The sequence below is a fragment of the Erinaceus europaeus genome, chromosome 15 (assembly GCF_950295315.1).
Source record: "Erinaceus europaeus chromosome 15, mEriEur2.1, whole genome shotgun sequence".
Classification (NCBI taxonomy): Eukaryota; Metazoa; Chordata; class Mammalia; order Eulipotyphla; family Erinaceidae; genus Erinaceus; species Erinaceus europaeus.
Genome location: NC_080176.1, coordinates 40,518,446 through 40,544,154, shown reverse-complemented (window position 1 = coordinate 40,544,154; position 25,709 = coordinate 40,518,446). Strand labels below are relative to the sequence as shown.

The following is a 25,709-nucleotide window of genomic DNA, read 5'->3' as shown; positions in this document are numbered from 1 at the left end:
ATAGAAAACAGGCAGGGGATGTGGCTTGACCTGCCAACACCCATTTCCAGTGAAGAAGCAGTTACAGAAGCCAGAACTCCCACCTTCTACACTCCAAAAATACTTTTGATCCATACACCCAGTGAGGGAGTAGTGACAGAGGTAAGATGACCAGAGGGCTCTGAACACCAACTACATCAGGAACCAGAGGAACAAGAAAAAAGGGAGGGACATTTGGATGTAGTAAGAGGTGTATGTGTGACTTGGAAAGGAAGAGAAGATGGGACCATAGGAAAAAAAAAAAGACCAATATTTACAAATATAGACAGATAGTTGTAGAAATAATAGCCCACTTCTGCAACCTTAAGACAACCTTACTCTTCTATTGACAGCTAGTGTTCTGTTGAATAAATAAATTATTTATTCATCATCAACCTCTGAAATTAGAGTATGGTATGATGCTTATTATCAATAATATTTCAAGAACATCTTTGAACATTTTTCTTTGTGTACAGCCCAGATTCCTAGACATGAATTGCTGGTTTGAAAGAGATGTATACTTTGCATGCTGATAGACACTGCCAGATTATCCTCTAAAAGCAATGCACAAATTTATACTGCTAGCAATAATGAATGTTTTTACTTCTCCACATCCATATGAATATTTCTTAAGATACCTTTAGTCACAGACCTTTTAGGTTCTGCTTTAAGCTATAAAACTTTGCTCTTGGGAGATACATAGAAGCATATTTAACAATATTTTATATACAATTTCTACACGTTCACAAACAACTTGAAGAAACCACCCAGGAATTCTTAGCCTTCATATTAAGCATATTTTTTTATTCCTAGTGATTTAATAACGATTGACAAGATTATGGGATAAGAGGGGTACAATTCCACCACCAGAGTTCCATATCCCTTCCCTTCCACTGGGAGTTTCCCTATTCTGTATGCTTCTGGGAGTATGGGCCCAGGATCATCATGGGGTACAGAAGGTGGGAGGTCTGGCTTCTGTAATTGCTTCTCCACTGGACATGGGCATTGGTAGGTCAATCCATATACCCAGCCTGTTTCTTTCCCTAGTGGGGCAGGGTTCTGTAGAGGTGATGTTCCAGGACACATTGGTGAGGTCATCTGCCAAGGATGTCAGGTTAACATCATGGCAGCATCTGCAACTTGGTAGCTAAAAAAGCATTAAGATATAAAGCAGAACAAATTGCTCAATAATCAGGAACCCAAAAGTAAGAATATAGCAGATAAGATTCGGGGTTCTCATGTTGAAAGAAGCTAGGAAATCTATTTTAGGTATATTCCAAGGGGCCTATGTCTTTACTAATTTTTTCCTGAGCCTGAAAGCTAACATGCAGGTGGGGTAAAGGTATTATCTAGGGAGATGGTGTCAGAGTTAAGAAATGGACTAGAAAGCTGTATCAGTGCAGAGAGCTGCTCCCAAATATGGGAAAAGTATATAAATATTGTTAACTGTAAACCCCATCAATCTGACCTAGGGCCATATTAAGGATCTTTTAATAGATACATGTGAATGTGTCTCCTAGACTAGGATAGTGAGTCTCTGTTTCAGCTGTACATTCCAATCACCTAGAGAGATTTGAAAAATTCCTGTGGCCAAGACTGCTTCTTGATTTTTTAATATTTTTATTTTTATTTTTAATTTATTTATAAAATGGAAATATTGACAAGACCATAGGATAAGAGGAGTAAAATTCCTACCACCAAAACTCTGTATCCCATCCCCTCCCCTGAAAGCTTTTCTATTCTTTTTTTAAAATTTATTTTTAAGAAATAATAAATTAACAAAACCATAGGGTAGGAGGGGTACAACTTCACACAATTCCCACCACCCAATCTCCATATCCCATCCCCTCCCCTGATAGCTTTCCCATTCTCTATCCCTCTGGGAGCATGGACCCAGGGTCATGGGTTGCAGAAGGTGGAAGGTCTGGCTTCTGTAATTGCTTCCCCACTGAACATGGACGTTTACTGGTAAGTCCATATGCCCAGTCTGCCTCTCTCTTTCCCTAGTAGGGTGGGTCTCTGGGGAAGCTGAGCTCCAGGACACATTGGTGGGGTCTTCAGTCTAGGGAAGCCTGGCCGGCATCCTGATGGCATCTGGAACCTGGTGGCTGAAAAGAGAGTTAACATACAAAGCCAAACAAATTGTTGAGCAATCACGGACCCAAAGGTTGGAATAGTGGAGAGGAAGTGTTAGGGGGGTACTCACTGCAAACTCTAGTGTACTTCTGCTTTCAGGTATATATTTTGCACTAGTTTATGGATACATGTGAACATATGCTCTCTCTCTGGTCTATATCTAGGTTTTGGGACTTTGTTAGAAAGTGATCCACCAGGAGTCAGGCGGTAGCACAGCGGGTTAAGCGCAGGTGGCGCCAAACTCAAGGACTGGCAAAAGGAGCCAGGTTTGAGCCCCCGGCTCCCCACCTGCAGGGGAGTCTCTTCACAGGCGGTGAAGCAGGTCTGCAGGTGTCTGTCTATCTCTCCTCTTCTCTGTCTTCCCCTCCTCTCTCCATTTCTCTCTGTCCTATCCAACAACGACATTGATAATAACTACAACAATAAAACAACAAGGGCAACAAAAGGGGAATAAATAAGTAAATTTTTTTAAATTAAAAAAAAAAAAAAGAAAGAAAGTGATCCACCTGGGATGGAATTAGAGAATACTATGAAAGGAAGCATCTCACCCGAGTAATGAAGCTGAAGGGTTGTCATTCCACACGTGAAGTCTCTGGACACAGTCTGAGCTGAAGCATGTTGAGGTGGCAATCACTGTGTTGATTAGGTTGCGATTGGCAGATGCAATATTATTTGATATGGATTGGGAGAGGCATGCGGGAAAGTGGGCCCTATCCTAAGGTTCCAGGACTGGGGGAAATATAGGCTCTATAGTGGAGATGTGAGGTTCCTGCTGTCTTAGGGTTCAAAAAGACAATCGATAGTTAATGTTATCATCATTATAATTGGGTTAACTTTAAAAAGTCCTTTTGTTAGGGTTTGCTGTACAGTACCCAGTATCTTGTATGTAGCTGTGCCATTGGTTGCTTCTGATCTACTTGGTCTAGGCTTTTGAGAGAGTCCGCATATCAAATACACAGCCTATATATTAAAAAGACTCAGTCTGTGTTTTAAAAACTTCAAGACATACAATTAATTTTCCCCCTCTCATATTAATTAACTAGTGATTTATATGACTACACTTTACTAGCAGTGTACATAAACACCATTCCCACCACCAAAAGACTGTGTCCCATCCCACCCACCCACCCCCAACCCCACCGGCCTAGGAAGCTGCATGTCTACCCCTCACCACAGGGTTTTTACTTTGGTGCCCTACTTTAGTCAATTTAGTCAGATCCTGCTTTTAGTTTCCCTTTCAGATCTTCTTAATCAACTTCTGTTAATGAGTGGGATCATCCCATACTCATCTTTATCTTTCTGACTTAGCTCACTTAACATAATTCCTTCTAGCTCTGTCCAAGATGGGTCAGAGAAGGTGGGTTCATTGTTTTTGATAGCTGTATAGTTTTCCTTTGTGTATATATACCACAGCTTTCTCAGCCACTCATCTGTTGTTAGGCACCTGGGTTGCTTCCAGGTTTTAGCTATTATGAATTGTGCTGCTATAAATATAGGAGTACACACCTCTTTTTGGTTGGGTGTTATGGAGTCCTTGGGGTATAACCCCAGGAGAGGAATTATTGGATCATATGGAAGGTCCATGTCTAGCCTTGTGAGAGTTTTCCAGACTGCTCTCCACAGAGGCTGAACCAGTTTACATTCCCACCAGCAATGCAAAAGTGTTCCTCTGTCCCCACAACCTCTCCAGCATTTGTTGCTGCTGTCCTTTTTGATGTATGCCATTCTTATAGGAGTGAAGTGGTATCACAATGTTGTCTTAATTTGCATTTCTCTGACAATCAGTGACCTAGAGCAGTTTTTCATATGTTTGTTAGCCTTTTGGATCTCCTCTGAGGTGAATGTTTTGTTCATATTCTCTGCCCATTTGTGGATGGGGTCATTTGCTTTTTTGGTGCTAAGTTTGCTGAGCTCTTTATATATTTTGGTGATTAGTTTCTTGTCTGATGTATGGCATGTGAAGATCTTCTCCCATTCTGAGAGGGGTCTCTTTGTTTCTTTAATAGTTTCTTTGGAGTAGGGCACCAAAGTAAAAACCCTGTGGTGAGGGGTAGACATGCAGCTTCCTGGGACAGTGGGGGGTGGGAGTGGGTGGGAGGGATGGGTCACAGTCTTTTGGTGGTGGGAATGGTGTTTATGTACACTCCTAGCAAAATGTAGACATATAAATCAGTAGTTGATTAATATGAGAGGGGGAAAATCAGTTGTATGTCTCAAAGTTTCTCAAAACACAAACTGAATCTTTTTAATATATAGGCTGTGTATTTGATATGCGGACTCTCTCATAAGCCTAGACCAAGTAGATTAGAAGCATCCAATAGCACAGCTATATACAAGATACTGGATACTGTACAGCAAACCATAACAAAAGGACTTTTCAAAGTTAACCCAATTACCAAATAATGTGATGATAACATTAACTATCGATTGTCTTTTTGAACCCTAAGACAGCAGGAACCTCACATCTCCACTATAGAGCCCCTACTTCCCCCAGTCCTGGAACCCTTGGATAGGGCCCACTTTCCCGTATGCGTCTCCCAATCCATACCAAATAATATTGCATCCTCCGATCACAACCTAACCAACGCAACGATTGCCACCTCAACATGCTTCACCTCAGACTGTGTCCAGAGACTTCACGAGTGAAATGACAACCCTTCAGCTTCATTACTCGGGTGAGACCTTTCCTTTTATAGTACACTCTAATTTCATCTCAGGTGGTTCACTTTCTAACAAAGTCCCATAACCTAGATATACACCAGTTTCTGTGAGAGAGAGCTTATGTTCACACGTATCATAAACTACTGCAAAATATATACCTGAAAGCAGAAGTACACTAGAGTTTGCAGTGAGTACCCCCCTAACACTTCCTCTCCACTATTCCAACCTTTGGGTCCATGATTGCTCAACAATTTGTTTGGCTTCGAATGTTAACTCTCTTTTCAATCACCAGGTTCCAGATGCCACCAGGATGCTGGCCAGGCTTCCCTGGATTGAAGACCCCACCAATGTGTCCTGGAGCTCAGCTTCCCCAGAGACACACCCTACTAGGGAAAGAGAGAGGCAGACTGGGAGTATGGACCGACCAGTCAACGCCCATGTTCAGCGGGGAAGCAATTACAGAAGCCAGACCTTCTACCTTCTGCAACCCTCAATGACCCTGGGTCCATGCTCCCAGAGGGATAGAGAATGGGAAAGCTATCAGGGGAGGGGGTGGGTTATGGAGATTGGGTGGTGGGAATTGTGTGGAGTTGTACCCCTCCTACTTTATGGTTTTGTTAATTAATCCTTTCTTAAATAAAAATAAAAAAATAGTTTCTTTGGATGTGCAGAAGCTTTTCAATTTGTTGTAGTCCCATTGGTTTGTTTCTGCTTTAGTCTTTCTTGCAACTGGGTTTATTTCATCAAAGATGTCCTTGAGGTATAGGTGGGAAAGTGTTTTACCAATGTTTTCCTCTAAGTATTTGATTGTTTCTGGTATAACATCTAGGTCTTTGATCCATTTGGAGTTGATTTTTGTTTCTGGTGAGATAAAGTGGTTCAATTTCATTCTTCTGCATGTTACAACCCAGTTTTCCCAGCACCATTTATTGAAGAGAACCACCTTCTTCCATTTAATGCTTGGGCCCCTTTATCAAAGATTAGATGTCCATAGGTGTGGGGATTTATTTCTGTGCTTTCAATTCTGTTCCACTTGTCTGTGTGCCTGTTTTTGTTCCAGTACCATGCTGTTTTGATGATGATAGCTTTATAATATAGTTTGAGATCTGGGAGTGTGATACCTCCATTTCTGTTTCTTTTCCTCAAGATGGTTTTGGCAATTCTAGGTGTTTTCAAGTTCCAGATAAATGATTGTAGTGTTTGCTCTATTCTCTTAAAGAAGCTTGGTGGAACTTTGATGGGTATTGCATTAAATTTGTATATGGCTCTGGGGAGAATATTCATTTTGATTATATTTATTCTTCCAATCCATGAGCATGAGATGTCTTCCCATTTCTTGGTGTCAGTTTCTATTTCCTTGAATAATTATTCATAGTTTTCAGTATACAAGTCTTTCATTTCTTTGGTCAACTTTATTCCTAGGTATTTTATTGATCTTGCCGAAACAGTAAATGAGAGTGATTTCTGGATGCCTTCTTCTTCTTCAGATTTAGTGTTTGCATAAAAAAATGCCACTGATTTTTGTACATTGATTTTGTAGCCTGAGACCTTGCTATATTGCCTAATCACTTCCAGTAGTTTTCTGCTGGATTCTTTAGGTTTTTCTATGTATACTATCATATTATCTGCAAATAGTGAGAGCTTGACTTCTTCCCTTCCAATCTGTATTCCTTTAATTTCTTTCTCTTGCCTGATTGCTATGGCAAGAACTTCCAATACTATGTTGAAGAGTAACGGTGACAGTGGACAGCCCTGTCTAGTACCCAATCTGAGGGGGAATACTTTCAGCTTCTGTCCATTGAGTATGATGTTGGCTGTAGGTTTGCTATATATAGACTCCACTATCTTGAGGAATTTCCCATCTATTCCCATTTTTTTTGTAGAGTTTTGAGCATGAATGGGTGTTGAAAGCTTTTCTATTCTTTATTTTTTAAGTTTTTATTTATAAAATGGAAACACTGACAAGACCATAAGATCCCATTCCCTCTCCTGATAGCTTTCCTATTCTTTACCGCTCTGGGAGTATGGACCCAGGAACACTGTGGGGTGCAGAAGGTGGAAGGTCTGGCTTCTTTAATTGCTTCCCCTTTGAACATGGGCATTGGCAGGCTGATCCATACTCCCAGCCTGTCTCTCTCTTTCCCTAGTGGGGCAGGGATCTGGGGAAGCAGGCCTCCAGGACACATTGGTAGGGTTGTCTGCCCTGGGAAATCCAGTTGATTTACTTTGTCTGACAGGGTTAGCTTTAGAGTGATTGAGGGACGTGCGAAAGCTTTCCTATTCTTTATCCCTCTGGGAGTAGGAACCCAGGATCATTATGGGGTGCATATCTGGAAGGTCTGGCTTCTGTAATTGCTTCTCTGCTGGACACGGGCATTTGCAGGTCGAGCCATATTCCCAGCCTGTCTCTATCGTTCCCTAGTGGGGTGAGGCTCTGGAGAGGTGGGGTTCTAGGACACATTGGTGGGGTCTTTGCACAGGGAAGTCAGGTTGGTGTCATGGTAGCATCTGAAACTTGTTGGCTGAAAAGTATTGAGATATAAAGCAGAACAAATTGTTTAATAATCAGGAACCTAAAGGCAAGACTATAGCAGATGAGATATGGGGTCTCCATTTTGCAAAAAGCTAGTAGATCTAATTTAGGTAATGTTCCAACAGCTAACATGCAGGTATACCCAAGGTATTGCCTGGGGAGATGATGTCAGAGATGGGAGTAGGACTAGAAAGTTGGATCAGGAAAAGAGAGTAGCTCCGAAATATGGGAAAAGTATATAAATATTGTTAACTGTGAACCCTATTGACCTTATCTGGGGCCCATATTTGTCATAGGAGCCTGTGTAACCTCTGCATCCCTGTAGTTTTAAGCTCACATTCTGTAGTCATAGCTAGGAACATTCTAGGCTGCACTCATTTCAGAGTGGTAGAGTATGTTTGCCCAATCTCCCTTTGCAGAATGGGACAGTCCCTACCATTGTTAATCCTCATAAAGTGCAAGTTCCTAGGGGGGCCCACAACCAGGACTTCTTCTTAACCCAGTCCAAACATGCTATAGGTGAAGGATTTAGACATCAGTATTTTTCATAAGTTTTCAAGGTAATTTTAACCTGCAGTCTATGGTGAAAACCAAAATACTCTTAAAAAGGTCTTTTAGGGAGTCGGGTAGTAGTGCAGTGGGTTAAGCGCACGTGGCACAAAGCACAAGGACCCGCAAAAGGGTCCGGGTTCGAGCCCCCAGCTCCCCACCTGCAGGGGAGTCGCTTCACAGGCGGTGAAGCAGGTCTGTAGGTGTGTATCTTTCTCTCCCTCTCTGTCTTCCCCTCCTCTCTCCATTTCTCTCTGTCCTATCCAACAAAGATAACATCAGTAACAACAATAATCATAACTACAACAATAAAAAAAAAGACAACAAGGGCAACAAAAGGGAAAAATTTTTTTTTAAAAAAAAAAGGTCTTTTGAAGTGTAGTATCTTTGTTTATCTGCATTGCTCATCTCTGGATGTTGGTGGTGCCTGTGGTGAAACCCAGGACCTCAGACATATAAGCCCTGGATGCTACTTCTGTATCTCTCCCTGGCCCTTTTGGAAATAAAGGAATAAGTAATTTGGAAAAAGAGTGTGTAAAAGGTGTTCTCAGCAACTCCAGATATGGCTGCAAAAGCTTTTATTTAATTAATGCATTTATTTACATACGCTTTAAATTGTATTTACTTAGAGACAGAAAGAAAGACTAAATATTTTGGCAGATTCACTACTGGGGATGGGACATGGCCTCTTACATGCAAATCCTGTGTTCTACCTTTGTGTCATCATCTCCCTGTTTACAAGAGGACCTTTAGTTTTAATGAAGGGTGAAGGAGCCAAGCACTGGTATGTATGTCTTCATTTGGAAAATGTTCAGCATACACAAAAGTAGAGAGGAAATGAATATCCTAAGTTAAACACTTTTTAGAATTCTGCCAGATTTACTCTGTTTCTATGACGAGGGTGAGGGCTGATATTTCTCCCTGAAGTTATGCAGTGCAGTGGGATTTTTTTTTTTTTACCCCCTTTGGTAGCCAATATAGAGGATGCCTATATAGTACAATATGAAGTCTTCAAAGAGAGAAAAATTCCAAGAAGAGTAGATGAAAGACAAGTTAAAAGCAGCCATTAGGAACTCACAACTTGCCAAGACCCTGTAGAGCACACAGTTGCCATGAATGAGGATATGGTCTCAAATCCCAGCACCACACAGAAATGCCTGCAAAGAGGTTTTTGAGAGCAGTATGGCACAACTACTGTGTTTTCCCTTCTCTCTCTCTCTCTCTCTCTCTGTGTGTGTGTGTGTGTGTGTGTGTGTGTGTGTGTCTTCACATTTGTGATAACAGTTTATTGCCAGCTACAATGGTTGAAGGAGATTTCATAGAGAAGTAGGATATATAAATCTACTTTATAAAGATATTTATAAGACAGTTTAGCTCAGTGAAAGGGAAAAGAGGAGGGCTTTCCCAGTTGGGAAGGAAGCTGGTGTTGGGAGAGGATGCAGGTCTTTTAACAGTTCTTCTCATCATGGGATTAGTCATGGGGCCCACATGAAAGACTCCTTCTCCTGTGCCTGTTGAATTGACTCCAGCAGGCTAAACAAGTTCCACACCCTCAACCCCTAGGCCCATCTTCCCTCTCTCCCTTTATGTAGTAATTCTTTCCTTTGAATATATGTATCTACCTTCTCATAGCCAGTAGTTTTCAATGTAGGGTCTATGGACCAACAACATTAGCATCACCAGGTAGCGTGAAAATTCCCAGTCCCTCAGACACACTGAGCCCAATATTATGTTTTAACAAGCCATCCAGGAGCTTGGGGTGCACAGTCTAGTTGAAGGACCAATGTCCTGGGAGGTCCCAGCTATGCTGCCTCCCTTTCTAGCACTGTTCTCTCTGGAGCCCTCTCCCATGGAGGACTTCATAACAGACTCAGAGTGCGGCAACACAGTGAAGAACACTGGCAAGTTAAAGTGATGTCAGATGTAGAAGAAAAGGTGGTTGAACTTAAAAAAGGGAAAAGGAAAAAGGAAAAAAAAAAAGCCCTGAAGACTTTTTTTTTTAATTATTTCCCTTTGTTGCCCTTGTTGTTTTATTGTTGTTGTTGTTGTTGATGATGTTGTCGTTGTTGGATAGGACAGAGAGAAATGGAGAGAGAAGGGGAAGACAGAGAGGGAGGGAGAAAAAGATAGGCACCTGCAGACCTGTTTCACTACTTTTGAAGTGACTCCCCTACAGGTGGGGAGCCCAGGGCTCAAACCAGAATTCCCTAGGCTGAACCTTGAGCATGGCGCCATCTGCGCTTAACCAGCTGCGCTACTGCCCGACTCCCCCTCCCCCCCTTTTTTTAACCAGGGAAATTTGTTAAAATGGTGTTAGGGAATCACATGTCTTAAGAATTCAGGTTAAGGGGGAGTTGGGCGGTAGCGCAGAGGGTTAAGCGCAGGTGGCACAAAACACAAGGACTCGCTTAAGAATCCCAGTTCAAGCCCCCGTCTCCCCACCTGTAGGGGAGTCACTTCACAAGCAATGAAGCAGATTTGCAGGTGTCTTTCTCTTCCCATCTCTGTCTTCCCCTCCTTTCTCTATATCTCTCTGTCCTATCCAACAACGATGACATCGAGAACAACAATAAAACAACAAGTGCAACAAAAAGGAAAATTAAATAAATATTTTAAAAAATTTTTAAAAGAATTCAGGTTAAGGGCAGGCAAGATAGCTCACCTGGATAGTTTTCTGCTTTGCCATGTGCACAGCCCAGATCTGAAACTGACTCTCACCACACTGGAGGAATTGATAATGCTGTGTTTTATTTTCCTCAATCTCTCTTTTGATCTGAAAAAGTTGACTCAGAGCAGTGAAGTCCTGTCAATGACAGAAAAAAAAAATGGGAAGAGAATTTATGCTATCTATCACTCATGGGTGGAATTTAAGAAACAGAAAATATACAGTAAGACTTGAATAGACTAGCTGTGGTCCATCGCAGCAGAGTCCAGGACTCTAAAGAGGATGAGTCAGGAAGGAATTAAAAGGGGTTGGAGACCTAGTGCACAGTTAGCTGGTGGTGGGTGTGGTGTGCAGAGACTGATCATGAGGAGACAAAGTTTTGTACACATGTGGCAACTATCTTGTAAATCATTACCCTCACCTCCTCAATAAAGTGGTTTTTAATGAAGAATACAGGCTATCCCCCCAGTTTCCCCCGGAATGGTAAACAAGATGGGTCAGGCATGGTTATCATCAGAGAAAGAGATTTCATAACTTCCATTTGATTTTCAAATGAATCCATGGCTCCAAAATTATTCTGTAATCGCTGCTGGAGAGGAAATTATTTTATTGCTTGCTAAATTATGTTAGGTTTTGAGACAACATGCCTTCAAGTATATTCAGAGTACTATTAAAATTAGTCTGTGTGCTAACAACGTACATTCTTGAGAGGTATCCTAGGCCTACTAAGTCACAATCTCCGGAATTGGTATCTGAGAAGCTGCATATTTTTATTAGTGATTTAATAGTGATTAATAAGATTGTAGGATATGAGAAGTACAATTCCATACAATTCCCAACACTAGAGTTCCGTATCCCATCCCCTCCATTGGAAGCCTCCCTATTCTTTATCCCTCTGGAAGTACAGGCCAAAGATCTTTATAGGGGAGAAGCTGCATATTTAAAAAGGAATTCCTATGGGACCAGGTGGTAGTTCACGCAGCAAGCATACACTCAGTGGAACGTATAATGTAGTCTGTAACTGTTAATATGAGGACCCATGTTCAAGCCTCTACCTAAAAAAGAAAAGCTTCACAAATGGTGGGGCAGGGCTACCTTTATATCTTCTCTCTCTCTCTCTCTCACTCATTCTCTCTCTCCCTCCTTCCCTGTCTCCCTCCCTCTCTTTCTGTTTCTCATCCTTTAACAAAAAAACAAACAAAGGCTACCAGGAATAGTAGATCCATGCAGGCACCAAGCCCCAGCAATAACTTTGGTGGTAAAAACTAAATAAATAATAAAAATAAATTTTAAAAATGAAAAGAAATTAACTGAGTGACTTCATTTTTAATGGATTTAATAATGATCAACAAGAACGTAGGATAAGAGAGATACAATTCCCACCATCAGAGTTCTGTATCCCTCCCTTCCAATGGAAGCTTTCCTATTTATCCCTCAGCTGTATGGACCAAAATTCTTTATGGGGTGCAGAAGGTGAGAGGTCTGGCTTCTCTAATTCTTCTCTGCTGGACATGGACATAGGCAAGTCAATCCTTACTCCAGCCTGTCTCTGTCTTTCTCTAGTGGGGCAAGGTTCTGAAGAGATGGAGTTCCAGGACACATTAGAGAGGTCATCTGCCCAGGGAAGTCAGGTTGGTGTCATGGTAGCATCTGCAACTTGGTGGCTGAAAAGCATTAAGATGTAAAGCAGAAAAAATTGCTTAATAATCAAGAACCTAAAGATAGGAGTATAGCAGATGAGATTTGAGGTCTCCCTTCTGGAAAAAGCTAGGAAATCTATCTTAGATATATTCCAAGGGGGCCCATGACTTTACTAATTTTTTCCTGAGCCTGACAGCTAACATGCAGGTGGGCTGAAGGTATTATCTAGGGAGATAGTGTCAGAGTTGGGAATAGGACTAGAAAGCTGGATCAGGGAAAGAGAGTAGCTCCAAAATATGGGAAAAGTATATAAATATCGTTAACTGTGAACCCCATCGATCTGATCTGGGGCCCGTAGTTGTCACAGGAGTCTGTGTAACCTCTGCATCTCTGTAGGTCTGAGCTCACATTCTGTGGTCATGGCTATGAACATTCTAGGCTACACTCATTTTAGGACCCATTTTCCTCAAGTGGCAGAGTATGTTGTCCCAGCCTCCTTTTGGAGAGTGGGGCATTTTCTACCATTTTTGTTGTATATTGAGGACAAGATCCTATAGAGGCCCACAAGAGGGTCCACAATGTTGTTCCTGATGGTGATGACCAGTGACAGTGGAGAGAGGGATCTGTTAGAGGTCTAGGCTCATCATGTCTATGTGGGAATCTCAGGATTCCCTGACTAGGGCCCCAGATGATGGGGTGGCCTGGCAGTGACCAAGAAAGCCATCATTAAAATATGCTGGTCTCTTGCCCTTATCCAGCTTTTGCAGTCCTTACTCTCTCTGACAGGGTTAGAGTTTGACTGATTGAGGGAAGTGAAATAGAAAGTAGGTGAGGAGGGCATCTAAATCTAATTAGAAGATATCTTAAATACTTTATGGTGTCTTTTTTAGGTCTTTCTACTTGCTTGCTGCACCTTTTTTGAGTCACTGTAGATCACTGCACACCTTTACTGTAAGAAATATTTTCCCCTAACTTATGGATACATATGCTCATGTGCCTTATCTCTTGGGCCCTGGTCTGTGTCTAAGTTCTGTGGCTTTGTTTAGAAGTACACCACCCAAAATGGAATTAAGGAGTCCTATGAGCTGGGAAAGGTCTCACCAGAGTGCTGGAGCTGAAGGGCTGATATCACAGGCCTGGCATCTATGGACACTGTCCAAAATGAAACCTGCTGAGGTGACACTGGTTGCCTTGATTTGCTTGAGATCAGCAGGTGCAGGATCAAGTGGTATAGATCAAAAGAAGCATGAAGGAAATGAGTCCCACCCCAGAGGTTGCAGGACTGGGAAAATATGAGTTTTACAAAGAATGGGGAAGGTTCCTGCTATCTCAGAATTTAAGAAGGGAATAGATAGTCATTGTTATAACCAAGTTATCTGGGAATTTGGTTTACTTTGAAAATCCCATGATTAGGATTTTCTGTATCATACAACACCTTACCATGATTTATGTCATTTAATGCAATTTACAAGATAATTTATAGCTATACTAGTTCCCTTTTGTTAGCTATTGCTGTTCATCTCATATAAGTTATGTACCTGTAAGAGAAACAGTATATTCAGCGTTTAGTACTATCTGCAGTTTCAGACACCCACTGGGGGTCTTAGAACTTATCCCTTGAGAATAAGGGGGAGTCACTGTAGTCTATACATCTTAATACCTTGACAGCAAAAATGACCCAAAGTGAGGTTTGACCTCGAACTCTTGACAATTCAACTCGACTTTCCAGAATTGGAGGGAGAGTAGGTTCATGTGTTCTGTGGCAGAGGAAATAAGATAACTGTGAGAAAGGCAGAAGGAAGACTACTGTCCACGTGGTCAGGTTGGGTGTGTTCCTGGAGAGACCTCCTACCTTCCCTGCTTCATAATGTGACATGGCAGTTTGCTGAAAAACTACTGATTAGTTGTTTCATTTTGTTACTAACTGAGTCCTCCAGCATCACCGTTTCATCACTCCTGGACCTCTTTCTTCAATCACAGACAGAGACAGAGAGGACAGATACCACAACACCAGAGCTGCCTCCAGTGTTACTGAATACCCATGTGGTATCGGGATCTGAACCTGGGTGGCATAGGATGACAGGAACCCTACTAAGTGAGCTATCTTTCTGATCCCTGATTACTTATTTTGAATTATAGTCTTTGAAATGTACAGAATTTAAGAGGCTTGAGGCATGCAGCAGTGGCTGAAGTTTAAGGATTATAAGTGTGAGAGCCTGTTTGATCCCTAGCACCCTATCTGCCAGAGTGATGTTCCCCACTCCTCTCACAGTAATTTCTCTATTGGGGGGATTAATGGTTTACAGTCAACAGTAAAATACAGGAGTTTGTACATGTGTAACACTTCTCAATTTTCCACATAATAATTCAACCCCCACTAGGTCCTCCTCAGCCATCATGTTCGAGGACCTGAACCCCCCCCCCCCGACCCCAGAGTCTTTTACTTTGGTGCAATATACTATAAATCTTTTTTTGTTCTTTAAGAAACATATAGCACTTGAACATCAAAGCATGTGGTAATAAATGCATTCGATTTTTTTTTCCAGGCAGTAGAAATAGAACTGAAAGAACCAGTCTGGTAAATGATTAAGAAAATGTGTCTGCTCAGTAGTCCCTCATTAGCTATGTTATATTGAACAAGTTACTTCAGCAATCTAGGTTACTCCTCATGTGGAAAACAGAAGCAATTTTCACTTGTATTCCTGAGAAGGATTCAGAACTGTTAATGGAAAGAATAAGACCCCCAACAACTATTCCCTGTATGTTTAAAAACAAAAAAGAAATGCATTGGATACATATTTTTAAAAATTCTCATGAAGAGTGATTGCTTTTATAATCAGAAGAAAGCAACAAACCACAGATTTGCTTTTTTTTTTTTTTTACATGTATCTAGTAGAATGCACTGTGGTCCACTCTATCTCATTCAGAGAGAAAAGATAGTGACCAAGGGGTGGTGTAGAAGGTAGAACACAAACTGCAAGCAGTGACTAATTAAGCAAACAGATGCAGTTACCATTAAGGTGTGTGTGGCCATATACGACCCCTCCTTGGGCATCCTAATCAAAAAACACAGACTGTAAAAGGAGTGAACTTGAGTTCTGTACTGGCATCAGCCATAGTCTGACTCTGGAGACTTAGGTCTAAAACTTAAATCTAAAGGCAGAGGGGCTAGGTCAGAATGCTTCCTGCTTCACAGCTCCTCCAAGGGTTTATACAAAACCTGAGTCTCTAGCATCAAATTAAAAAAAGAAAAAAATAGAACAAACCCATCCCAGGGTTTCTTTAAAAATTCAGATAAATCCATATGCCCCTATCAGTTAAATTAAGCTTTCTGAAGTAAAAGTAAGTCAATTAGTTCAAAATGTGGGTTAGTGCTTCTGGGTATTTAAAAGGGGATTTTTTTTTTCTTTTTTAGTTCATTTAGAAACATAGCCACAGGGCAGTTACATACCTACTCCCCCAGCACAGCCTGTGAATTGCCACAATATACCTAGATACTAATTTCTGTTATCTAGAGCTTCAAGTCTAGTCCTTAAACTTTCTCAAAGTCATGATGATAATGACAGATGAGCTTTAAAATGTATCTGGCTTTGCCCTTTTGGTTCATCACTTTTATCTTCCTCACCTTCTATATTCAGCAAAGGGTTGTTGGCATTCCTGTGGGCCATTGAGAGGACATGATCTCTAGAGATTTACTCTCTAAACTTTAAAAACAGTCTCCAATACATTGTGAAATGTGGATCTAGAAAGCTCAGTTTGCAATGTGCATTACAAAATTCATTTGTCCAAGTAGTCTCAATACAATAAACCAAACATATCAAAATAACAACTGCATTAGGTATTTCTTTTAAACATTTACTTATTTACTATGAGTGAGAGTGAGCCATAGCATTATTTTAGCATCTTACATGCCAGGAATTGAACTTAGGGCTTGATACACACATGTTAGATGTTTTGCCATCTGCACCACCCTTCTTTCCTGGGGAAAATTTTTATTTTATTTATTAACATAAGAGTGTTTTTTTAAATGAGAGAGAGACACATAGACAGTGTGTGTGTTCTACATGAAACAGACAAGAAGGGAGAGAGAAAGAGACAAACTAGAACACCATACTGTGTTGTACATGTGATGCCAGGAGTCAAGCAGGAAACTTAGGTATGAGAGTCTGATTCTTTACCAGTTGAACTATTTCTCCAGCCACCAAATTGGTTATTTTCTAAAGAGCTAATTTCCATCAGCCTAGGAGGTTGCACAGAAGCTAGAGCATCCAACTGACAGGTATACAATCCTAAATTCAATCCCAACCATCACATATGCCAAAGTAATATTATCTCTGGGCAGTGGAATAAAGTGTCCATGCTACCTTGCTGTAAGGACCCAGGTTCAAGCCCCTGGTCCTCACCTGAAGAGGGGAGCTTCATGAACAGCAGCGCTGCAGGTTTATCTATCTATCTACCTACCTACCTATCTATCTATGTATCTATCTCCTTTGATCTCAATTTCTCTATCAGAAAGAAAGAGAGAAAGGAAGAGAGGAAAGGGAAGAGAAGGGAAGGGAAGGGAAGGAGAGGGGAGGGGAGGGGAGGGGAGGGAAGGGAAGGGAAGGGAAGGGAAGGGAAGGGAAGGGAAGGGAAGGGAAGGGAAGGGAAGGGAAGGGAAGGGAAGGGAAGGGAAGGGAAGGGAAGGGAAGGGAAGGGAAGGGGAAGGGAAAATGGATGTCAGAAGTTGTGGATTTATCACGCAGGCACCAAGTCCCATTGACAATCCTGATGACATTTTTAAAAAGAAAAGAAAAAGAAGAATTTTCAGAAGTAATTGCTGTGCCATAAACTGAACATTTTTGGTCAACTTTTCAGTGGTTGCTTATTTGTTCTCTTAAAAGTTTAGCTTAATGATATTGATAATAAAAATATGAGAATAAAATTTTCATGCCAACATTTTTTGTGTAAAGCATTTAAAGTACATTTTTGTTGTTTCTTCTGGTTTTACTAACTTGATAGGCTACTTTATTTTTGAAATGCAGCAAGTGGTTTCTCACATTTTATGTTCTAAGGCAATTTTAAATAGTTTTTTTTAATTTTCAATATATATATTATATATATATATATCCCCTCTCCCACTTTAATTAGCATTGAAATAAATATTATTTAATACTGGGGCTAACACCTACTTCAATGTCATATGCCCCTTACAGATACATACCATAAGATAAACAAATGAAGGACTGGAAAGAGAGCTCACTGGATAGAGTACCTGTCTTGCCATGCAGATGATTCAGGGTTGAGGCCCAGCACCACATGGGAGAGGCTACAGCACTGGGGGGGGGGGGGAGCTCCATGAAATAGTATCTCTCTTTCTGTTTCTATGTGAAGGAAGAGAAGTCCTGGGAGCAAAGAAGCCACACATGAGCAAAACTCTGCCCACTCCTCTTCTTCCTCCTACCCTCCTCCATTCCTCCATGACTGTCATTACTAAATTTATGTTTGATTTAACTTTGACTTTATTTATTTTTAGTTTTTTAAATATGTTTTTAAGAATTTACTTATTCACTCATGAGAAAGATAGGAGAGAGAGGAAGAACTAGACATCACTCCGGTACATGTGCTGCCGGGGATTGAACTCGGGACCTCATGGTTGAGAATCCAATGCTTTATCCACTGCACCACCTCCCAGACCACTAACTTTGACTTTATTAAGTGAAGTTTCACTAGCAGAATACTGTAATAAGAGCCAGGGAGCTAGTTTAGCATGTCAAAGCACAAGATTTTGCAAGCCTGTGACACCAGATACCCCAAGATTCAATCCCCAGCACTACCATAAGTCAGAGGTAAGTGGTGCTATGGTCTCTCTTGTTCTCACACAAAGAAAGAAAGAAAGAAAGAAAGAAAGAAAGAAAGAAAGAAAGAAAGAAAGAAAGAAAGAAAGAAAGAAAGAAAGAAAGAAAGAAAGAAAGAAAGTTTTAAAGCCAAGGCATTAGAATACTAAATCAAAGATAGCACAGTTATTGTTCCACTTAAATACACTTAAGGTAAACTCTATTCCTCTCATATATCACTGACACAACAGCCTAGTAGGTGATTATTATGTGGAGAGGTCAAGAAATATAGTTACCGGAGCCAGGTGGTGGCACACCTGGTTGAGAACACATGTAATAGTGTGCAAGGATGCAGGTTCAAGCCCCTGGCCCCCACCGGCAGGGGGAAAGCTTCACAAGTGGTGAAGCAGGGCTGCAGGTGTCTCTCTGTCTCTCTGTCTCCCTATTTCCCCCTTCCTCTCAATTTCTGGCTGTCTCTATCCAAAAAATAAATAAAGATTTTTTTAAAAAATTAAGAAAAGAAATATAGTCACCATGTAACTATTACAAAGTAAGGAAAAAAAATCCTACTCCTGTCAATCACTGTACTAAGTACATTCTGACCATTCCCCCCCCCCCACGAAACAACAAAGATAAAATAAGTTATATACTCCTTGCCCCCAGAAAAGTCCTGAGAATAGGAAAGAATTGCAACAAAAACACCTCATTCTAGTCGGGTCAGATTTGTGAACATTCTTATTGTCTCTAAATTCTTCACTGTCATTTCTTCGAAGACTCAGATGTGTCCCCACTTCCAAGAGCTTATAAAAGTAGCTTATAAAAAGAGTATCTAAGGCCAAATATTTTAGGTGCCTGGTGACAAAACTGACACTTGTTTCTTGGGTCATGTCTGCTGTACTCCCCAAGGCTCTGGTTTATGCTGACTTTCTAAAATTCTAAAATTAAATACACACTGAAGTAATTTAATGATCAGGAACTATTCCCTTGATGATTTTCTTTTCTTTCTTTCTTTCTTTTTTTTTCTTTCTAAAAGCTGAAAGTGATCAAGGCCTCCAGGGAGAGAGAGAGAGCACAGTGGTTATGAAAAAGACTTTAATGCCTGAGGCTCTGAGGTCCCAGCTACAGTCCCAGGCACCATTTTAAACCAGAGCTGAGTAGTGCTCTGATAAAATATGGAAATAAATAAATAAGAATTCTGTATGTGATCATGTGATTCAGTTGTGGAGTGTGAAGTCAACCTGTCCTGCCCCAGCAAGGTATAGATCTTGGGCATGCAAGTGTAGCCTTTGTGAGTCTATCTGACCTTGGATTTCTTCATTTTCTTCTTTTTAATAATTTATTTTATTGGATAAAGACAAAGAGAAATTGAGAGGGGACAGAGAGATAAGAGAGGAAGAAAAAAAATACACCTGCAGGAGTGCTCCATTTTTTTCAGGAAGCTTTCCCCCTATAGGTGGTGACTGGGTGGCTTGAACCCGGGTCTTTATATACTATGTAACATGTATGCTCAACCACGTTAACCACCCTCCAGCCCCAACCTTGTTTTACTTGTTTAAAATAAAGCCAGGGCGGTCTGGGAGGTGGCGCAGTGGATCAAATAAAGCCGGGGAAATATCATTGCCATCTTAAAGGAGAGCCAGCAGTTTAATGTCTGCTAATATTCCAGACATTGCATTAAGTACTTTTACTCATCTAATCCTCTCAACAATCCTATGAGGTTTGGACTCATATTACTATCATCCAGGTAGTGAAAAAATAGCAAGAGAACTGCGATAAGGAAAAGGTCATCTAAGGCCAAACTGGGATTCAAACCCAGGCAGTCTGGTTACATAATGAAACTTTTAACCACAAAGCTACACAAACTTTTGTTAAGGTTAGTTCTCTCTCTACACATAAAGGTTAATATTTGTATACATGATGTTTGTGTGTGTGTACATCAGTCATTCTGTTAGAATATGCTAAGAAAATGTACTTAAGTAAGAGACGCAACCATAAGAAGACATATTTCGTGCTCAAAGTTATATATTTTTTTATTATATATATTTTATTATATATAAAAATATTATATTTTTTTCGTACAAAGTTATATATATTTTTCACTTTGTAGAGTTAGATTAGATGGATTCTATTTTCATTTGAGGTTTAAAAAATCACTAAGATGATTTTTAAGTTGAATTCAACAGAATTTAATAGTGAAAGTCTGAAATAAAGTCATGTCAAAATAGCTTCAATCTGAACTCATGTTTAATCTCTGAAGTATTTTATGAATCTTTCAGTAATCAAATAAAAAGGCATGTCTCTTAAGTGATGGACTACAAAAAGTGTGAGGAACTAAAATGTGACAGGATAATGAATCAACTGCTTTTTCTGGACTCAAAAAAAGACCACAAAATTCTTTAAATTTAAATCTTCCCCAACTGGTTTGTCTTTAATGCCTAGTTACTCCCATTCCCCTGTCCTTCGCTCTAATTCAGCTATAGCTTCCTATGTTGTGCTCACTGGTAAAGCAGTTAATGAATGATAGGGAAATATTAATTCAAAGTACTTATTACAGTCATTTTAGTTGCATAATGTCTTACAGTTACTTTTTGTCTTGATTTTCCTGTGGTAGAACCAGAACCTTTCGCTGCTCTAGGCTTTTTTTTTTTTTTCCATTCAGATAGAGAAATAAGGGGCTAGGCCATGGTGCACCTGGTTGAGCGCACGCATTACTATGTGTAAGGACCAGGCTTCAAGCATGTGGTCCCCACCTGCAGAAGCAAAGCTTCACAAGTGGTGAAGCTGGGCTGCAGGTATCTCTCTCTCTCCCTCTCTATCTCCTTCTCCCCTCTCAATTTCTCTCTGTCTCTATCCAATAAGAAAAAAAGATTTTAAACGTGGTTTTAAATTTTTTTTTTAAAAAAAGAGAATGTCAACTGTAAAAAATTAACCCCACCAATAAAGAAATAATAATAAAAAGGGAGAAAAAAAGAGAAAAAAATTAAAAGAGAGAGAGAATGAAAGAAGCAAAGTGAGAGGCAGTGGTGCACCTCGTTGAGCTCACAGGACTTTGTCCTTTGTCCTTTGTCCTTTGTCTCTTTCCTTCTCTTTCTCCCCCTCACATGTGGTTGCAGGGCTCAATCCTGGGCACCCCACTTGATGAGCCACCAGGAATCTTTCCGCCACCCCCACTGTCCTGACTTTCTTTAATTGTTCTTTTCTTTTCCTTTATTTTTATAGGACATAGAGAAATTGAGAAGGGGTAGGGGAGATTGTGAAGGAGAAAGAGAGAGTGAGGCATTGCTTCACCTCTTGTGAAGCTTCCCCCTGGAGGTGGGAACTGGGGGGCTTGAACCCAGGTCCTTGTCATGGTAACATATGTGCTCAAGCAAGCACACCAGTGCTGGTCCCCCACCACCCTGATTTTTAAAAAAGATTTATTTATTTATTGGAGGGTTGGGCATCACTTTGGCATATTTGGTACCAAAACTTGAAATTAGAACCTGCTAGTCCAGAGTTCAATATTCAGGGTTGCTGGTCTGATTTACAATACAGACATTACTATTAAATAGTATTGGTATTTTAGTTTTTTTTTTTTTTTTTTGCCTCCAAGGTTATTGCTGGGGCTCAGTGCCTGCATCATGAATCCATTGCTCCTGGAAGCTATTTTTCCCCCTTTTGTTGCCCTTGTTAAAGCCTTGTTATGGTTATTATTATTGTTGATGATGATGCCGTTCGTTGTTGGATAGGACAGAAAGAAATGCAGAGAGGAAGGGAAGACAGAGTGGGGGAGAGAAGGACAGACAACTGCAGAATTGCTTCACTGACTGTGAAGCAACTCCCCTGCAGGTGGGGGGCCGGGGGCTCGAACCAGGGTCCTTCTGCCAGTCCTTGCGCTTTGCCCCACGTGTGCTTAATCCACTGTGCTACCACCCGACCCCCGATATTTTAGATTTCTTACAAGTTTCTTGCTAAACTACTGGAGATACCTAAACACAGACCCTGCAAATTCTAGTGTTAATTATACCTGACTGAAGTGCTCACTATGTCCTATACACCAGCTTAAACTACAGAGATATATGGCTTACTGGAAGAAGAAAGCAAACAGAAAAGCTGCTACAGCAATTTCATAGCAGATAATGCTCTTAATACTGGAAGCAAAAGGGAAGAATTGCTGAATCTATTTCTGTATGTCATAGCCCTTCATAAAGTGTGAACCTGAAATGTTGGGTTATAAAAAGAAAGGGAAATGTTTGGAGCATTTCTTTCTGAAGCAACATGCCACTACGTTTAATTAAATAAAGATATGGAAAAACACAGCAATTCGAAAATAGTTAGCAAAGAACTTGCATGCCTGAGGCCCACAGTTTGCAGCCCCATAGAGACAAATATCATTAGAACCTGAGTTGTGCGGTCTTCTTCCCTTCCCCCTCTCCCCTCCCTGTCCCTCATAATGAAAGAGACATGCTTTAAACATCTGTGAGTAGCTAGCAGTAAAGACTTCTGATGGTTAAATATTGAGAATGTTCCATATAGCGCTGAGATAGTTTTTTATATAAAGAAGCTATGCATTCTGCACAGAAAAGTACAACATCCTTTTAAAGGAATGACAGGTGATCAGCTGTAATGTGGTGGGCTAGATGGACTTCACATTAGGGCAGAATCAAGGCGGAGGAATTTGGTTTGGACTGACAGGCAGAACTTAACTGATTTTGTCCTCTACCTAATTAATAGAGACAGCTTTTTAAATTCTCTCAATTTGGAATTGTGCTGCATGCAACCACGTGATGCTTTTAGGGGAACATTTATTAAAACCTAGAATTGAGTTCCTTTATGAACTCAACTCTGATTTTGTACTTTTTTTTTTTAATTAAGCAAAGCAACCAGTGACGGTGACAAAAACAGAGAAACAGAGCCATTAAAAAAAAAAACAAAAACGAGCCATTAGTGGCTTAAACTGTTTTGATTTTCTAGGCGTTCTTTCCCATAAATTCTGAACAAGAGGCCTTTTCTGAAATATGATGCATTGTCATTTCGGGCAAACCGAACAAAAACCTTGACTGTGATTCCGGAGCTGGAGCCACGTAGTGGATTCACGATGGCTGCTAATCAGGCTATCCTTCCCCAGGTGCGAGTTTTATCTTTTATGTAAGCGGGCGCCCAGCCTAATGTCTGCAAACCATCCAGGCAACATCTGAAAGTTTATTTTCCCTAAATCCAATAGAGTGATCCGCGCTTAGGTTTTATTGTCCTGCTGCTCCGCTCCCCCTACCCCACCCCAGCTTTTGCCTGTAGAGACCTGGGGAGGTCAGTAGTTTGTCCCAGGAGCACAAAAGTATTTTCTTTTCTGGAAATAAGTTGACGTCAACTGGTAGCTGGGGTTGCTTTGTTTCCCGGAGCGTCCAGCCTAGTACACTGCCTCGGGCAAACTGGGAGCAATTCAGAGCAGCCCGCCCAGCAGGGAGGGGACCGGGGGGGGGGGGGGGGTTGTGTGTGGAAGACCTCGCCTATTGAATTGGGGAGACTTAGGGTGTGGTTCATTTCAAGGGCTGGAGCGACAGTCCTCATCTCCAGGCCAGCTCTAAACCAGCTCAGCCAGCACCCCCTGGTGCAGATAACTTGCCTGGCGTCCGCCTGAGTTCTTGGCACCACCGAAATGCCCTATCTGAGTGTTTTGGTGGAAAACCAGCAACCATCCCGGCATCTAGGGAACCCCCCCCCCCCCCATATATCCTTGTGTAGCTGATGTGGCCGGCTAACGTGCGCGGCTCCGCGTGTGCAAATCACTTAGCTGTTTCCTGCCCTGGGCTCCAGGTTACAAACCAGTCATCCTGCATTATTGTCGCCCTGTATTCTGAACAAAGCCAGTCACACCTTGGGGACGGATCCCAAGGAGCGCAAACTGGAATCCTTGCCTCTCCGGACGCTTCTCCGCACAGAGTAGGGCGAGATGAGTGAGTGAGTGAGTGGGTGAGTGGGAGAGAGAGAGAGAGAGAGAGAGAGAAGCCCGCGAGGCAAGGACTTGCTGGGACTTGTTACCACCTGGCGCGGCTTCCCCGACGCGCGTCGGCGTCCTGAGCAGAGAAGGCACGCAGAGGGGCAGAGGGCGAGGACTGATCTCTGCAGGAGACAGTCCACTCCCACGGAGACTCCCACGCGGCACGAGATTTAATCTAACTTTTCTCTTTATTTTTTAAATTACAAATAGATGGATGGGTTTCAACTGGTGCATAAGTTTATAAACTGCCCTGACAGTCAGGCGCAGGTGAGGGTTAAGGCGATGGACAGGCATTTGCCACCACCCTCACGGCCCAGATGCCCAGACTTCGCCGTTGAAAGTGGGGCCAGTTAGGCTGCCTACCCGGAAGGTGGGCCCGGCAGGGGTCCAGGCTGGAATCCGTCGGATCTCCGGGACCCCAGGTCTGGAAGTTGGCCTGTGCGCCACGGGGCACTGAGGCCGGCGGGGAAATAGGAGAAAGTTAAGGCGCAGTGCGAGCTCCGGAGGTGGCCGGGGCAGCGGGGCCAAAGCAACGACCGTGGTTTCCGCGGCTGTCCCGGGATCGCCGGAGCAAGAGGCGGCGACGCGCGTCCGCCTGGAGCCTGGGCGCGCCCGGGGCGGAAGTTTGGCTGCAAGTGGGACAGTGTCTCCTATGGGAAAGCGGGACTGGTCGGGCTCTTTGGCCACCTTTCCAGTTTCGGAGGTGCCCGCCCCCGCGCGCCGCAGGCGGCGCAGCCCCGAGGGTGAACGAACGGCGGTTGGCAAACTTGGAACGAGAAAGCGAGAGCCGGGGATGCGAACTGCTGAAATGGTGGCGGGGGCGGCCGAGACCCAAGTTCACTTTTGCCAACCGCCCGATGGGCTTTGCTCTGGCTGCAGCCAGCTGAAGCGCCTCGCCAGAGGGGGTTGTGTCAGCAAGCTCCGGAACCCGTAGACAGCCGCCTTAGGCGGGGAGGGGGTTTCGGGGAGGGGTCCCCAGCTCCACTTCCCCGCCCCCTTCCCCCGCCCCTCCCAGTTTCTCATTCTCGCTCCTACCCACCCGGGGGAGGTTGGACCGGCGCAGACTTGCCCCAGACCTACGGGGAGTGCCTGGGGTTGTTAATGACAGCTTAAAAGTGGCTGTTGGAAAAGTCCAAAGGGATGGGGCTGACGCGGGGCGTGTTTCGGCGCTTTGCAAGAGTCGGAAGGGGAGCTGGGAGCCGTGCGGCTGGCCCCAGGCCCCCGCGCCTCGCCGCCAGCTAGTAGGTGGGGGAGCCGCCGCCGCCAGCCCCGTCCCGCTCCCAGGCTCCCAAGCCTCGCCCGCTGCGCCCTGGCCGCGGGCGCCGGGAGGGTGCGGGGCCTCGCCGAGCTCCTCCACCCAGCTCATTAACCTGCTAGTTCCTTTCCGCTCCGCTCCAGGCGTACCCACACTCGGGCTTCTCGCTGCAGCACCCGCGGCCAGACCCGCGCAGCCGCCGCCCCGCAGCCCCCACTCCGGGGGGCGATGAGGGGGCGGAGGAGGGGGCACGGCTCCTCGGGCATCACTTAGAGAAGCCAGACCGCCCCGCCCTCCCGCCGCCCCCCCCTCCTCTCCCGCCCGGGCCCGCTCGCCTCCCCGCCAGAGGGTAAGTTGGGATTGTTTCACCCCCACCGACAGCTCCCCCTCCCTCTCCTCCCCTCCCCTTTTTTTCCTTCAAAGTTTTCTTAGGAGTGGGGACCGGGGTAGGGGAGGAC

The 25,709-nt window shown here is 42.9% G+C and overlaps 1 protein-coding gene and 1 long non-coding RNA gene across 8 annotated transcripts in view; one reads left to right on the top strand and one right to left on the bottom strand.

The window, feature by feature from the left end:
* The window catches only part of KCTD1 (potassium channel tetramerization domain containing 1), a 289,937-nt gene that overhangs the window by 138,718 nt on the left and 125,510 nt on the right, over nt 1–25,709 (top strand). Inside the window, exon 1 of one of the 3 annotated variants that reach the window (XM_007520065.2) lies at nt 24,650–25,600. The exons of the other annotated variants lie outside the window; for them this stretch is intronic. The gene's annotated coding sequence lies outside the window, so the exon portion shown is untranslated. Of the gene's footprint in view, nt 1–24,649; nt 25,601–25,709 lie in introns of those variants that run through there. 3 annotated transcript variants of the gene reach the window in all.
* The window catches only part of LOC132533154 (uncharacterized), a 47,838-nt gene that overhangs the window by 21,170 nt on the left and 959 nt on the right, over nt 1–25,709 (bottom strand). The gene's annotated exons all lie outside the window — the stretch shown is intronic.